This window comes from Protopterus annectens, chromosome 16.part0 (genome assembly GCF_019279795.1).
Source record: "Protopterus annectens isolate FY-2018-M chromosome 16.part0, PAN1.0, whole genome shotgun sequence".
Lineage (NCBI taxonomy): Eukaryota > Metazoa > Chordata > Ceratodontiformes > Protopteridae > Protopterus > Protopterus annectens.
This window is the reverse complement of record NC_056750.1, coordinates 837,489,661-837,506,915: the sequence shown is the minus strand read 5'-3', so window position 1 is coordinate 837,506,915 and position 17,255 is coordinate 837,489,661. Positions and strand designations below refer to the sequence as shown.

Genomic DNA, 17,255 nt, shown 5'->3' with positions numbered 1-17,255 from the left:
AAAGCTTTGCATTTATTTTATATTTTTATATTTTATTTATCTTATATATTACATTTATTTTATATTCTTGTATTTTACTCTCTTATTTATTGCAACACATATATACAGTTTTCCAAATGTCATATTCTACTTCCCTGATGCTCTACTAAATCTGCTTTTGATTTCACACAGATAAACACCTTTAGGTACTGACCTGGGCTAGCTGGTTGATTGTTTTTCTCTTTTCACAGCTTTCTCCAAGTCCTGGTTCATAGCCCCCCCTTTCTTGTTCTCCTAACATAATTCTAGTGTAAGCTTCCCAGCCCTGTCAGTCCTGTATATTCCCTTCTTCTTCCTCTTGAGGGTTTACTTATTCCTCCTCTGAGCTGCGGTGCTATCTTTAAATACTTAGACCATCTGCTCCCCCCTCCAGACTTTCTACCCTACTTTCTTTCCAGATAGCAACCCTGCAGAGTAAAGACCAACCTGCCTAACATGATCCACTATGGATCTCATAAAATGTAGGGACAAATCATGGAAAATCTGGCAAAAAAACCAAAAACCCATCTGACCTCACCCAATACAAACAGCTTTGAAACCAGGTTAAGTGCCTAGTACTACAAAACAAAAAAAGAACACTATCTTACATTACACAATCAACACATGCAAAACCCAAAAAATTCTGGAGCTCTCTCAACTCTTCATTAAACCCAGGGTCTAGTAATAATCCTTGCTCAGACTCAAATAAAACTAAATAAAATGTGCATTGAAATTGCTGCAACCTTCAACTCCTATTTCATAGCTACTATAGCCAATCTAACCGCTACTTTTCCCAAAACCAACATGCCCACCACAAACCTCTCCACAGCTAACATCAGTACACCTCCTATTCCCAACTTTACTCTATCACCTATACCTACCTCGACTATTAAAAAATTGCTTCTAAAACTCAAACCATGCACAAATGCCCCTGACAATATACCCACCAAATACTTGTAAATCTCAGTCAACTCAATTGCTTGCCCTATCAGCATACTTCTCAACAGACCTATCCAAGAATCCTATATGCCCATCATCTGGAAAAAAGCTTATATCCCCCCTCTACACAACGTGGGCCCCAGCATAGACACCACCAACTTCCGCCCCATTGCTATACTATCACCCATCTCTAATATCTGGAAAAATGTATTCATTCTCAACTTCTTTGCCATCTGACTCACAAGCACATTCTCTCCTCCACCCAACATGGATTTAGGTCAAGACGTAGTACTACCACTGCCCTCATATCCTTCATGGACACTGTCAACTGAGCCCATGATGCTGGTATAATTGTATCTTCACTATTTCTTGATCTTTCTAAAGCTTTCAATACTATATCCCAGTCTCTCCTTCTAACAAAACTCTCTAACATAGGTACCTCACCTCAAACTCTAAACTGGTACACTAATTACTTCACTAACAGGCAAAAATCAATTAAATGGCAGAACTCTTACTCCCTTTTCTAAAACACCACAACTGGTGCTCCTCAAGGCTCCATTTTAGGACCACTTCTGTTTAGCATATTTATCAATAACTTCCACACCATACTCTATCAAGGCTCAGTCATCCAGTATGCAGATGACTCCACTATCATCTGCACTGCAAACAACTCCTTAGAACTACACCAACTCAGCCAAAACATCCTCACCACCACTGAAATTTGGATGTCTAATAATCATCTTGCCCTGAACCCCAACAAAACTAAACTAGTAATCCGTGCCCCAAAAAGTTCACACCACTACAAAAATATAACTTCAGCATTCAATCCATAAATGATACCACCATCGACATTGCACCTACCACAAAACTCCTGGGTGTCATCATAGATGGAAACCTCACATTCGACCTGCACATCCAGTCCAGTGTCAAAAAGACACATCAAAAGCTTGGTATTCTCTACCGACACAAACATCTACTCAGTGCATCAGCCCCACTTTCCCTTGCCTCTTGTTTTCTATTACCCTCTCTTTTATATGGTGCCCCCCTCCTCATCAACATTCAGTCCTCTCTAAAGTCCACACTAGACTCTTGCTACAACAAAATTGCTAAGTTTGTAACTAATGCCTCCTACTCATCCCACCATTGATTATCATTATGCAACCTAAAATGGCTTGAACTCCCCAACTATCTCACCTTTATCCAACTAACTACAGCTCACAAACTCGTTCATAATCCATTCATGTGCTCTGCTCTATCTTCTATACGGTTTACTATCAAATGACTAAAAACCAAAAGACTGAATCCCAAAAAGACTGAATCCCAAAAGACTGAATGATGGAATTTGCCCCTTCTCCACTGTTGTACAAGCTTGGAGTTGGTATATATAGTTAGCAGGAAGTGTGGGGGGGTGCAGCCCCCCATATGAGGGAAGCAGGGGGCTTGCCTCTTGCATTAAAAATGCATTCAGTATTTTGAATTTTTAGTTTTTTTGGGATTCAGTATTTGGTTTTCAGTCATTTGATAGTAAACCCCTCTCTACTTACTTTATACCATCCTAACAAACCACTCCAGTCCAACAACTAACCGCTCATAAATGTAGAAAAACCCAAACTTTCAGCTGGCCAGATGCTTTACTCATTTATCATCACAAAACTTTGGAACTCCCTCCACCCAACACTTAGATCCACCTGCTCAGTAACCTTCAAGACATCTCTGAAACAACACCTCTTTTCATCTTGGCTGTGCATATCTGCTAACACCACATCTTATATAACCTAACTTCAGCCATCACAACTATTCTCACCCCTACTCTACTACTCTGGCATCCTCCTTTAATATCCACCTGTCTTTTTACTTACTCCACATCTCCATCCTGTCCACTTCCCTCTTCTACTAACCCTCATTGTCCTACCATTGATCCCTCCTGTCTACTTCCTTCTCTTTCTAACCTTTATAGAACTACCATTGAACCAGGTGAGACATTCAGGTACTCTTGCAGTTTACCTTAATATCATACCACCACTTATATCTGCAACAGTATCCACTGACTTTGTGGATTCCTGCAACAGGACTCATATAGCCGATCACCCTTTTATTACACCTCCTAAACATGTTTAAAGTTTAAGTACCTAGCCTCTAATTAATTCTTATATCTGCTTTGCACCCACTACATGAAGTGTCATATATAAATGTTGCTAGCTGAAAACTACTCATATGGAATGTTCTCATGTATATACTCTGTATTGCTTGTGTAACATCTTTGATTTGAGAATGATTACTTATGTACTGTTTTTTTCACCAATTGTATAAGCTGCTAATAATATGTACAAAATGTCTTTATTAATCTAAATTCTGTATTTTATACGAAATGTCTTATATGTGGAGCTTTTCTCCCTGGGACTACACTGAAAATGGGCACTTTTGGCCCAGCTGGACCATCCCAGCAAACAAATACAAACAAATAAATAAATAATTAGAATCTTCAATAAATTTATTACAATTTATCTCAGGTCTTTACTTTAATCAAACAAAATCCAAATATATGATTTTAAATAAAAAGAAAAAAATCAAATTTGTAAAACTCATGTTATTGGAAAACAAGCAGATTCAATTGATTATCTGGATATACATCAGCTTAGATCTGTAGCAGAGGCAGTAACAGGTAATTATAACAATATTATAAAAATAATTAAAATATCACCGATAAATGGAATAAACATTTCATTTCCTTTGAAGATAGACTTCAATTAATAAAAATGATTCTTCTACCCAAAATACTATATATAGCTCAAGCATTATCTATTTTTTCCTGAGCAAAAAACACTTTATTAATGATATAAATAAACTTTTATTTTTATGATTTCCTAATAGAAGAATAATAGCTTTTGTTCACCATATTAGAGCATGGAATCAGGGAGGGAATCATTTTCCAGATATTCATCTTGATTTGAACAGATCCTAATTATACATCTAACTGGAAATCTTTACATTTAACTATTTTACAAAATGATAATCTCTCAATGAACTTTTCCTTGAAATATCAGTCTAATAAATTCTGGAACTTTCTTTGTTATATCATAAAATACAATACAATATTTCTATACCTACTAAATTTAAAATTATAAATTCTATACTTAACCATTTAAAAATATTTTGTTAATATTGACACTAAAATGTGGCTTGAGGCTTTAATTTCTTTTAGTATTACCAACTTTTGTTTTATAAGGTTTAAAAGAACATATTCAGTTCTTGAGAAACTAAAAAATGTAGATGTTGGCAACAATGTATTAAAGAACTGAGTTAAAGAAATTTGTCAACTTATAAAAGTTTGTGATTTAGATTCTATTGATTGGTTATTGCATCAAAGTTTTATAGCTCACTCCCATGATATTTGTTTTTTAAAGTAATTCCTAAACTGATAAACTATTATATGAAATGATCTATAATAACTCCCAAATTAGAAATCTAACTTCAAAATACAAGACAAGACCACAAGAAAAATATTGGAAATATATTACTATGGATCAACTTTCTTGTTTGTCAACAAATCACAAATCTTATCTTCATCAAACTTACATCTTCCTCACAGTATTGGAGTATTTTTACATGGAAGTTCTTGCACAGACAATTCTTAACAGCAAATAAGCAAGCACAATTTGGGAAACTAACAATATTTATTGTTTTAGATGTGTAAAGCTTACTGGTTGCACATATTTTATAATTGTTCTATGCTAAAACAATTTTGCAATTATTTAGATGATTTTTAAAGCTTTGTTCTCTGATTCTTTTTCATTATCATAATCATTAATTTTATTTAATGTTAATGAAGGTTCTGCTTTGAACAAGGATAATTTATCTTTAGTGTGGACTGTACTTGTAGTTTCAAGGAAAAGTATAACTAGAAAATGGAGATCCACTACTGCATCACCTTTTGGAGCTTTTTTGTCCTTCCTTAAAGAAACAACTCATAAGAAAACAAAGTTAAAAATCTCTGCATTTATCGTAAACCATCTGTCAACAACCATTGTAAGAAAGTGATATCTCTCATTGATAGTCTTCAACTGGACTCTGACTCTCCTTAATGTGAAATGGGATTTGTTTTTTTTTTTCTATTTATCTACAAATGTAATACTTAAAATCTTTGTCAGGCCTTTGTATATATTGTAAATAGTTTATCTTAGTTAAATAATTTCTACTAGTTATTAAATTATTGTAATGTATTAGTTCATTATTTTGTTACCAAAATAAAATAAAAAACATGTTCATAAATTAGTACTAGGCTAACTGCCCTTCTGGGCTATTTTAAGACTAGCCAATTACCCCATGTGAGAATCAAATCCTGTACCTTGTGTCTGTAAGGTAAACACCTTAACTATTATGCCAACCTCCCACCCCAAATAAGTGAAAAAAGAAAGTATGGAAGCAAGATATAGATGATACTACTTCACTGCAAAACTACAAAACATTACACTACACCATCCAATATAAAGTTTTGTAGCTAAAGCATCATATTTTAGAAATATTTAAATGACTCATCTAACGGACACTAAAAATTATGTAATTCTATAAAAACTCTTACTTCTCACAAGATCTTTCCAAAATCTCAATCCTCTCCTCTCCACAACATAGTAAATGTAATTCATTCTAATATCTCTACCACTTCCCTAACTTCCACCTTTCTCTTTCTCACGACCATATTCATTGATCCAGCTGACTTATCCTTATGCAAAATCATATTCTACCCCTTTACTTCAAAAGATGCAGTCTAAATTTTCACTACTTTTCCTTTGGCAAAAGTCATCAAAAATTTTATCTGTGAAAAACAGTAAGACTGCACTCTAAAACATGATCTTTTTCTGATAGGCAGTACAATTTCCACCCACAATTTCATATGCAGATTGCCATTCAAACATTAACCTCTCAAATCTACTAGATAAATAGGCCTAACAATTTATTGGAAAAAGGCCTAACACCAGTAACTATATTCCTAGACAGAACAATAGCATTTGAAATTGTAAACCCAATTGTGATGGGTTGACAATATCAAAAGCCTTATAGCAACTGAAAACATCATACAGCATTTCTCATCTCCTTATTAGGTACTGAATGTTCTCTACCTACTATTATCTCTCTCTCTCTCTCTCAGGATAAAACACGGCTACATTTTAGGGTACCAAAAATGTTTTAGATTTTGTCAGAGTTCCTTCCTTCCTTTCTTCAGTTCCTCTGAACACCATTACACCAGAATTCATAAAGCAAGATCTAATGTACTACTCAAAACTGTCACATTAAAACTACTTGGTAAATGGCATGGACCATCTATTGCTAAAAAAAAGTTCAGTGCATGAACTCAATTACAGTCTTAGAAGCTCTTCATCACTTAAACTAAATGGACCCCAAGTCTTATTATCTTGCTGTGAAAGATCTTTCCAAAATCTTGCTCTCTCCTCTATTTAAAACAGAATAACATTAACTCACAAAGTCAATTATTATTTTAAAATTAAAAATAATATTTAACTTCCTATTTTGTTCTAGGTTCATGGAGCTCTGAAAAACAAATAAAAAAGTTAAAAATATGCTTAATCCAATTGCCAAGCTGTTTAGTCTTACCAGCCAATCGAGTTTGATTGGCACCATTCAGCCCCAACAGAAGCATCACTCAATGAGTGCTTCACCAGCCTGCTGCATGAAACAGCAAGGAGACCTTCCTATTGGCTCAAGATCAGTTGACTGAGACAGTTTGAGACAGGAAAAAGGATGTAGTTAATATGTTAAAGGAAGCCTGAGCTTTTCTGTAGGAAGAAGTTAAAGTAAGTACTTAAAGACTGTGCGTGTGTGTGTGTGTGTGTGTGTGTGTGTGTGTGTGTGTGTGTGTGTGTGTGTGTGGGTGTTTTTGCTTGAATCTATGTATGTATGACAGACATTTAAACTCTTTGTTTCCATATTGGCATCATATTTTGATCTGCTTTTTAATTTATTTATTTTATTTTGCATATATGTATTAAGTAAAGAAATGCATTCACTGGCAACAGCAGACAATATATTATTTTAATTCATATCTAAACCTCAAATCACTTAACCATGCCAGCCTTCATTGCTTACCAACACTCCATTTAAATATTCATCACTCCCAAACTAGCATAAATTATTTAATTTCTCCTCAGCTCTGTAATACTTCTATCACATTATTTTACTCTTTCAAATACATATGCACTCACTCTACAGGTTTCTCTCTACTCAGTTATCATAGACACATATCCAAACTTAGATTCATACTGCTGCATTCAGTAACCCAAATCAAACTTCTATCTGATATTCACCCCAACCCCAGACATCACATCAACCACACTCATACTCCAGAATCTTCATCCTCCACTTCTCTTACTTCACTAACTCAGCCCCCTTTCATACCCCCCTATTTAACTCTATATTTCTCAAAAAGAACAACTCTGACCTTCCCTTTACAAAGTTTAACCTCAGAAGCATTACCAACAAAGTTACTGAATTACATGCTACTCTAACTCTCTACTCTCCTGATATAACAATCATTACTGAAACCTGGCTAAAACCTCATATAAAAGACAATGGAATCTTAGCATTTTTAGACATGTCAGGCTAAACAAACGGGGTGGAGAGATAACCATTATGTTAAAAGACTTGCTCAAATTGACCCTATTAAACTGCTCCCCCGGACGTCCCTAACTCCAAAATATTAACTACATGCATAGAAATTAACCCCCACAAAACAATATTAATAATTGCTACCTATCTACCCCAGCCAAAACTTATACATCATAGAAAACCTCCTCCATTGGGCATCAATTAACTTCAACTAGGAAGCAATAATACTAGGTGATTTTAACCATGGTTGGCTTACATGATCTTCTGATAACCCATCTTACTTCATTAATCTTTACAACTTCTCTCAAATCATTAATTCCCCTACTCACATAGACAAACATAACAAAAAGCAATCAGTATTAGACTGGATTCTAACTAATAAGCCTGACCTTAGTTACCAAGCAGGCTGCCTTCCAGATTTACTTAGTGACCATTTACCCACCTTTCATCGCTGGAAACAATTGCATGAACCTAATAATATCATATTCATTTACATCCACAGCAAAAAAGACTTCTCCCCCTTTATATTCAACTCTATTCTACAACAGTGTGACTGGTCACCTTTAAAACATCTCCAGTTAGATTTTGCTGTACAATATTTTAACAAAACATTACTTTACATACTAAATAACATAGTTCCTATCTGAAAGATACACAACAAAATCAAACAACTACCTTGGCTAACTTAAACCACTAAATTATTTCTAAAAGAAAGGGACAGGGCCTGGTACTACTACCAAAGTACCAAAAACAAAGATTCCTTCACAGCATATCAGCAACTAAGAAATCAGGCTAAGAAAGAAATAAAATATGACAAAAATATACTTTCAAGTATGCCAACAAAAATACCAGAATGACCCCCCCAAAATTTTGGTAATGTATAAATGACCTCCTAAATCCAGAAAAACCTTTGCACCCAGCACCAGCAACTAGCAATACCACTGATTATATAGCAACTCAATTTAACACTGACTTCATTAATTCAATAGCCGTCCTCCTATGTAGTAACTCCAACACGTCCTTAACAGTACTCAGCTCCACAGCTTCTAATCCCAACTCATTCTACATTAAAACCATTCAAACTAGTTTCATAAAAAAAGCTCTTTAATAAACTAAACCCCACTACTCTTGCTACTGATCACCTCCCAAATGAATTTCTAAAACTAGCTGCTGCCACTATCTCCTATCCGATATCTATTTTAATCAACCACTCTACTCAGAACAGTATGTCCCACTATTATGGAAAACATCACATATTATTCCCCTACATAAAGGTGATTCCGCTACTGACTTCTCCGACTACTGACCCATCACCATTCTCTCCCCATTAGTGAAGATCCCAGAAAAATGCATTCATCAACAATTCCTCAATCACTTTCTTAGCTACAACCTTCTATCCAACTGACAACATGACTTCTGTCCCAAGCACAGTACTAATACTGCTTTATTTAGTTTCACTAATACTGTAAACCTCCTCAAAACAAAGGTCTGCTAGTCTCCTCTGTCTTCCTTGATAGGGCCGAAGCATTTGATACAGTATCACACCAAATTCTTCTAAACAAGCTTGCTGAATATAACCTCAGCCCAACATCCCTTAACTGGTCTCATAGCTGCCTTTCCAAATAGCAGCAGTCTAACAAATTGGAAAAAAAAACTCTCCACCTTCTACCAGTCTCTATTGGAATACCCCAAGGATCAATCCTTGGACTCTTACTCTTCATCTTATTTACCAATAACCTCACTTCCTGTACTCAGCTTGCCTCCATCATTCAATACGCTAATGACACCTCTGTTATCTGCTCTGCCCCCACATTTCAGGAACGCCAAGATAAAACACAAAAATCTTTACAAGATATTGAAAGCTATCTCTCCAAACACCAACTAATACTAAACCCTAACAAAACTAATCAGATGTTTTTTGGTTACAATAAAACTATTAATAGTACACTCCCTATTTCCATCTTCTCCAATGGTACACAAATTGAACAAATTAATCAAACTAAATTACTAGGAGTAACAATAGACAATTGTCTAAAATTTGATAAACACATAACCCTGACAATTAAAAAAAGTTCACTGCAAATTTGACTTGCTCTACAGGGCAAAACCTTTCTAACCAACAATGCCAGAGTAAATGTTATAACTTCTATGGAGATTCCCTCTACTCAAACAAAATAGCCAAAACCTGGAACTCACTCCCCCAAAACATTCTAAAAAACCCAGACAGTCACAAGCTCAAACTACTACTAGAAGAACACTTTAATAAACACTCTGGTTATGCTCTCGTACAGTCCCAGGATAATTTTACCATCTGCTGTTACTTATTCTACCTACAACAGAGTATATACTCTCTAACCTTTAATCTCCTGCTCTCATATGAATTACTCTGTCCTCTACTCTTCCTGTAAAAAATACTTTTATTTTTATTTTTATTCCAATTTTTTTTTTGTAATTCTTGCAAATTTTTGTATTATGTTTTAATACAAGATATATAATTATGTAAATGATATAATACTGAATCCCACTACGCTGTTGATTCTAATCCAATAATTATCGTATTTACTTTGTAGTATTGCTGTACTTTTTGTTCGGAGATTTTCTTCCCGGGTCCCCACTGAAAACGGGGTATATGCCCCAGTCAGACATTACCCATTTAACAAATGTAAATAAATTAATTCCTCAGTCATTCAGATTTACTGAAGAGTGCTGGTTAATAACTTGAAGTATCAGTTTTATTTTTATGGGATTTATTTGCATTTCTTGTAAAGGTACAGTCACAGGTGTTGACTGGTTTATTATCAGAGTAGATAGATATACTGTGAAATATTAAGATTAGTTTCTTTTGTCAACAGGCATAGTAATACAACTTACAGACAGTATTTGCACTATTATCAGCTTGAAGCATATAACTGACTCTTTGTATTTAAAAGAGAAGTAGGTATGCCATTTAGAGGATGGCGTTTGGTGAAGGAATAGGCAGATGGTGGAGGGGGCAGTTTATTGTCTGACTGTGAATTAATTAAAACAGTGATATCAGTGGCACAGCTAGCCACCCTGCAGTGTGACTAGTACCTTTAGATTATGGTCACTACTAATGTGACTAACTGATTCCATGTACAAAATAGGGAAAAGGGGATTGAGACAGATGCTGATGCTGATGTATTGGGGGGACATATAAGCTCTCAACTGTCCCTACATTTACATCATTGTTTTCACTGTTTTTAAAAATGGTGTGGTCTAGTAAATCAGTAAGGCTTGCATTGCAGTTGGCATACTAATAAGTTATAGGTGCTCTGCCATTGTGTCTTTAGTGCAATGATGTTTCATCAGTGTCTCATCTCTGTTTCATTGTCATGCAATGTACTGTGCAAGACAGCAATACTTTTTTTTCTGCTTTTCTTCAACGTTGTGCAACCATGGAGTTGGTATATAAAATGTTAGGGCAAGTGGAGACTTATTCCCCCACATCAGATGGTGCAAGGTGGCTTGCCCCACCTTAAAAAAAGATGTGTTGTGTTTTTTATTGTTTTTGCACACTGTTTTTCAGAATATAATTTGTGATGAACTGTGAGACAAAAGACAAAGCTTTGCATTTGGGTTGGTAAATCATTGTAGTCACTAAATAATGATAGACATTTTTATTTCCAATATAACAGGCGAAACAAAATCTTGGTAATACAAAAGCCTGTTATTCTAATAATGTTTTAAGTATATAAAGGTAATATCTCTTCCTGATTTTCGTCCTGCATCCTCCATTAGTTTTTAACTTTCTTCTTGATTTGACAGGATTGAGTGTACTGCAATGAGTTGCACACTGTATTTGAGCAGTAGTGAGATGAGAAGATAAATTCTTGCTTGGCAGTTATTTACGTATTTATTCATTCATTCATTTGATCACAACCAAACACGTGAGGTATACAGTCACAGCTATACAAGTGACTGTAATTGATGGTCACACGTGTCTGTGTGTTTGGGGGGGTGGGCCCTTAACTGTCCCTGATTTTGAAGAATGTGTCTGATATTTTGCATCATATGCTGTCTGGTACTTTATAAAGCCTGTTATTTTTTCTGGCAAATCAATGAGGATTGCAGTCCATAAATACTGATGGCAGATGTTTGAGCTTCAGACTTACTAGCCTTCAAAAAAGCATGCTACCACAAAGAATGCTATTCTAGCAACATTTAAAACGCAAAACAAAAATCTAGAAACCTTGTTCAAAGGAGTAACACAGCTGTACATAAGCACATAGATGCTCTGACCATCTGCGTTTACTAAGTGAGTTTGAGACACGAAAAAATGATGGTTCAAATGACGTCTGAACTACGACGAATAAAAGAAATCGACTCAAACTGCACTGCGTCGAAAACATACAGACTCACAATATAATACATATATACAAATACTTTAGGCATGTGCAATAATGCCCTTCTAGCCTGCCAGTATATCAGAGAAATGTCATACCCATAATAAGTGTTCAAGACATTCTTAAAATATCTAAACTAGTTGTTGTTGTTGTGTCTTTTGGCTTTTCCCGGTTAGGGGTCGCCACAGCGGAACTCCGGTCTGCTAATGACTGGCAGTAGATTTTTACATGCAGAGTTGCCATGCCTGAAGCACAACCTTTAATGAAGGTATGCCCATTCACGCATATCTCCACACAGAAGATGCTCTAGCTGAGAATCGAACAGGACAACGTCTTACTGTGAGGTGACAATGCTACCACAGCACCACCACCGCGTATAAAATATCTAAACTAGTGTTTTCTTTAATATAATTTGGTAGTCTATTTCATATATCAGCTACTCTGAGAGAGCAGCATAGCTAGGATGGGGTGAGAGGGTCAGCAGCCCCAGGAGCAATGGGTTGAAAGGTGTGAACAGTTGATCCAGATCTGTCTTTAATGCAAAAGCTGATATTGCATTTGCAGTCAAATCTAATTGCTGTTGAGCTCTGTGTGTGGTCTAAACTGTAGCAACTGCCTGCTACATTGTAACAATTAGATTGCTAGTTTAAAATAAAAAAATATATTTTTTTAATTAAAACCAGAGTACTGCAGCACTCTTTGGAGGCAAGGTATAAACTGTAGCAATTGTTTGCTACATTTGTAGCAAGCAGTCTGCTACAGTTTAAAAATATTTTTTTAACTAAAACATGAGCAGTGTAGCACTCCATGAAGGTAGGGTATAAACTCTAACAACTGTTTGCAACTTTGTAGCAAGCAGTTTGCTACAGTTTAAAAAGATTTCTTTAACTAAAACATGAGTGCTTAAGCACTCCATGCTGGCAGTTATAAACTGTAGCAACTGTTTGCTACAGTATAAAAGAAGAAATGCTTTTTTTTTTTAAGTAAAATTTGTCACTGTTGAAGTGACCCCTCCCAACTCCATATGTAAAATGGGAAAAGGGGTTGTGTACAGATGGATGTAAAAGGAGGGTTGGGGGCAGGGCACAGAAATGGGACCTGAATGGCTGGGGTAAAGGGAGAGGGGTGTGTGTCATGTATCTGGTTATTTGGTTGGTATGCCAGTAGAAGAAATGCCCATTTTTTTCTGGGAAAGGTGCACAGATCAAACTATAATAAGCCAGTAACTTGCAGCTTATTACAGTGAAGTGCTTTTTTTTTTCTTTTTTGCTCTTCACTTGAAGAGCTGAGGTGATAGGATGTTAGTTCACAAGACCAGCCCAGGGAGCTAATTGAACCAGCTATGCCTCTGCTCTCACATAAACAATTGATGCATCATTTTTCCTATGTATTTCTATATAATCTCCTATACAAGTTGTCTGATGATTTTCTACTACTCGTCGATAACTCAAACATTCCCAGAAGTAGTTGTCTCTAAATGCTTTATATATCCAAATAAGTTCTTCTCTTAAATATTTGTACAAGACACTGTTTAAGTTAAAATATTCACTTCCCTAGACACCCTTGTTATATTCCTGCTGTACTCTTTCTAATGTATTTCTGCTAGTTTTCCTATAAGGTCCTGGATGCAGAAACTGAGCATGTACCTGGTGTAAAGTGTATAAATACAGGATTCCCTCAGATATAAGAATGTACTTAAACCAGAAGGTGTCTTACGCAAAATGATGTCTCAAATGGGAACGGAAATAACGCATAAGAGGTTGTGAGTTTGGAAAGGGCTGTGGCTCTGAAGAAGAGTAAGTTACAACTAACAAAGAAATGCAGGGTGTTTATGTAAATCCTAGTACAGACTTAAAAAAACAATGTAGTCTGTGTTGGAGATTTGTGGTGTAGAAAAGGATTTTCTCAGCAAAAGTGTCAAGATACAAGTCTGTTACAAATCAGAAGAGGAGTGAGTCTATTTAGAACTTTATCACACAGCTGATTAAGGTAATAAAGCAACTGCAATAAATAATAATAAATAATAAATAAACAAGGTAATAAATAGGTGATCATTGCCTGGCTTGCAACAAGGCATCTGCAAACTCCACACATATGAATCTCCTACATATTCATAAGTCAAAGGTACCAGAAATAGAAGGTTTAGGGACCTGAATTTTTTATTTTATTTTTTTTATTTTATTTTACATTTGTTAACCAGGGTTGTCTGACTGGGCCAATGGCCCCTTTTCAGCAGAGGCCCGGGGAGGAAGGCTCCACACAGAAAGACAATTACAGATACATTTAGGTGTTTACACAGCATCAAAACACATACAGATTTACAATGGACATTTTTTACATTCATTAATAATAAGAATAATTAAAAAATTCAAAGTATCGAGTTGTGGTTTGAAGCACAATACAATACTTACATAGTACATTAGATTATTTTTGCAGAAGTATGATTACAGCCCAATAGAGAAGAATAGACTTTCATTAATAATATAAATCATTACATAGTTTCATGGTAATCATTTGTAATTACAACAGAGGTAGTACTAGTTAATGTCTTGGTTTAACAGTAGTAATTGTTTAGCTTAACAGGGTCAGTATATGTGAGTGAGAATTTAGTAAAGTAAGATGGACATAGTGTATGTGTTTGGTGTGATAGCTCTAGCCTGGGGAGCAGTCACAGCACAGCCAGCTTTGCTTCTGATTTGCCTGATGAGGCTTTTAAAGGAGGCTTTACAGGATGTGTTTTGTATGTTAATGGGGAGGGAGTTCCATTTTTTAGTCATTGCACTACTGTATAGTGAGTCATCAAAGCTATTATTGTTGTTAGCGACTTCTAGTAATAGTTTGCTTGATGACTGAAGAGGCCTTGTGGCTGAGTGCTGTTGTACTAGGTTTTGAGGGCAGGATACTTATCGGGAAAGTAAAAGATAAGAGTGACAGAGTGACAGAGACAGAGCTGATTATAAGTTAGTAGGTTGGGCAGTCCAAGCCAGTGGAGCTGGTGCAGACCAGTACAGTGATGGGATCTATATTGGCAATTTGCAGCAAATTTTTATTTTATTTTATTTTTACATTTGTTTACTGGGATAGTCCGACTGGACACAGGTCCATTTACATTGGAGGCCCGGGGAGAAAGGTTCTGTACAAATTACAATAAGGTCAACACATTAAATATATGTTACACAGTCCAAAACAGCATACAGAAATATTATATAGAAACCAGCAAGTCTTAAATGAGAAGGTAAAGTAAGAAGAATTACAGTTTGTAGTTGATTCCTGCGTCTGTAGCAGATTGTCATAAATGTAGCTAACTAGTTATTTGTTATAAAATGAAATGGGGGTTATTATGTGATGCATGGGCATAACCATTTATTCATTAGGTGCACTTTGAGAGAGTTTTTGAACATGGTGACTGAAGGTTCAGAGGTTAGAGTAGGGGGGAGGTTGTTCCAGTTTCTGGCTATGTTGTGGGAGAAAGTACAGTTTTGTACCTACCATAAATGTAGATGTTTGAGTGCTAATACAGCTGCAGTAATCACATATGGGTTCTCTGCCGTCAGGCGGTCCCTCGGTCGGCCGAATTCCAAAGTCTTGGTCCGGCGTCGGTTGTTGTCGCTTTCTTTCCTGACGTCAGTGCGACAGGGGTATATAAGACACAGCCGACGCCATATTCTTCAGTCTTTTCTTGCCCCAGATGTCAGGTGCCCCCAGAAGGAAGGCAATACATAAATCATATATAAAAATATATTCAAGCAATGCAATGTAATCAAAAAACAGTAGTTGCAAGCAAATACACCATAGGAGGGTAACTCAATTAGGTTGTAAGAGGAAGTGTTAGCCACTAGTCCTTTACCAAGAGGGGAAGGAGGGAGGGAAACCTGTACTGCAGCTGTATTAGCACTCAAACATCTGCATTTATGGTAGGTAAAAAACTGTACTATGTTCATCGTGCATACAGCTGCAGTAATCACATATGGGTAGAATCCCAAAGCTACGCACAGGGTGGTAGGCACTAGGTGGAACTGGGATGAGCCAGAATGCCCTGCAACACAGCAGTGGCAAAGCCTGCTCTAGTTTTGGAATATAAAGGCAGGTGGTAGTGTTTTGTGAAGGTATGCACAGAATTCCAAGTGGCTGCCTCCAAAATATCTTTGGTAGGAACTCCTCTGAGGAAGGCTGTAGAGGTAGCTGTGGCCCTTGTGGAGTGGGATCTGATGCCTGTAGGGACAGATTTCCCATGATAGGAGTAACAAAATTGTATGCAGTGACCTATCCATTTTGAAATTGTCTGTTTGGTAACAGGCTTTCCTTGAGCTCCTACAGCATAGGACACAAAAAGCTGTTCTGATTTCCTGAAAGGCTTTGTTCTGTCCAAATAATAACGTAGCTGCCTATGGATGTCTAAGGAATGTAGCAGCCTTTCCCCTTTGTTTTGAGGATTGGGGTAAAAGGTAGGTAAGTGTATGGCTTGATTCAAAGCTACCCTGGATACCACTTTAGGCATAAATGACGGATTGATTCGAAAGAAAACCCTGTCCTGATGGAAGATGAGAAAGGGCTTCACAGCCATGAGGGCTTGTAGCTCCGAAACCCTACGAGCTGAGGTAATGGCCAGAAGGAAAGCTGTTTTCCAGGACAAATATTGCAAATCTGTTGAGGCAGCTGGTTCAAAGGGAGGCAATGTTAATTTTGTCTAGAATGTAATTATGATCCCAGGCTGACACTGGTTGTTTCCTTGGTGGTCTTATATTCTTAGCCCCTCTGAGGAACTGTCTTAAAAGTGGATGAGAGAATAACAGTGGATCCGTGTTGAATTCTGCAGAAATGGCTGAGGCATGGATTTTTATGGAGGAAAATGAAAGCCCACTGTTCAGCAGCTCAGCTAGATACTGTAATACCTGAGGCAAATTTAGTTTTCTAGGATCCTGGCCTTTTTTCTCATTCCAGGAGCAAAACCATTTCCATTTTTGTGGAGTAGGCCTTTCTAGTTGATGGCCTTCTGGCCTCCAGAATGATGTCCTGCACCTCTTTGGGGAGTAGGATCTGTTGTGGTGTTAAGGAATTTTCCATGCAGCGAGATTGAGTGTTTTCAGCTGACTGTGAAGAGTTTTGTAGCTGTGCTGAGTCAGCAGAAGAGGCATTAGAGGTAGAAACCAGGGAGGAGTATTTATTTTTATTTATTTTATTTTATTTTACATTTGTTGACCACTTAAAACATTAAGACAGGACATAAAATCTTTGGAGAAAAAAAAGTTAAAAACAAAGTTATATATATATATATTTATTCTAGAGATAAAAGATAATATTTCTAATAATTTA

At 36.4% G+C, this 17,255-nt stretch overlaps 1 protein-coding gene across 1 annotated transcript in view; it reads right to left on the bottom strand.

The window, feature by feature from the left end:
- The window catches only part of LOC122790665 (hyaluronan mediated motility receptor-like), a 761,750-nt gene that overhangs the window by 201,529 nt on the left and 542,966 nt on the right, over window positions 1–17,255 (bottom strand). The window lies entirely within an intron of this gene.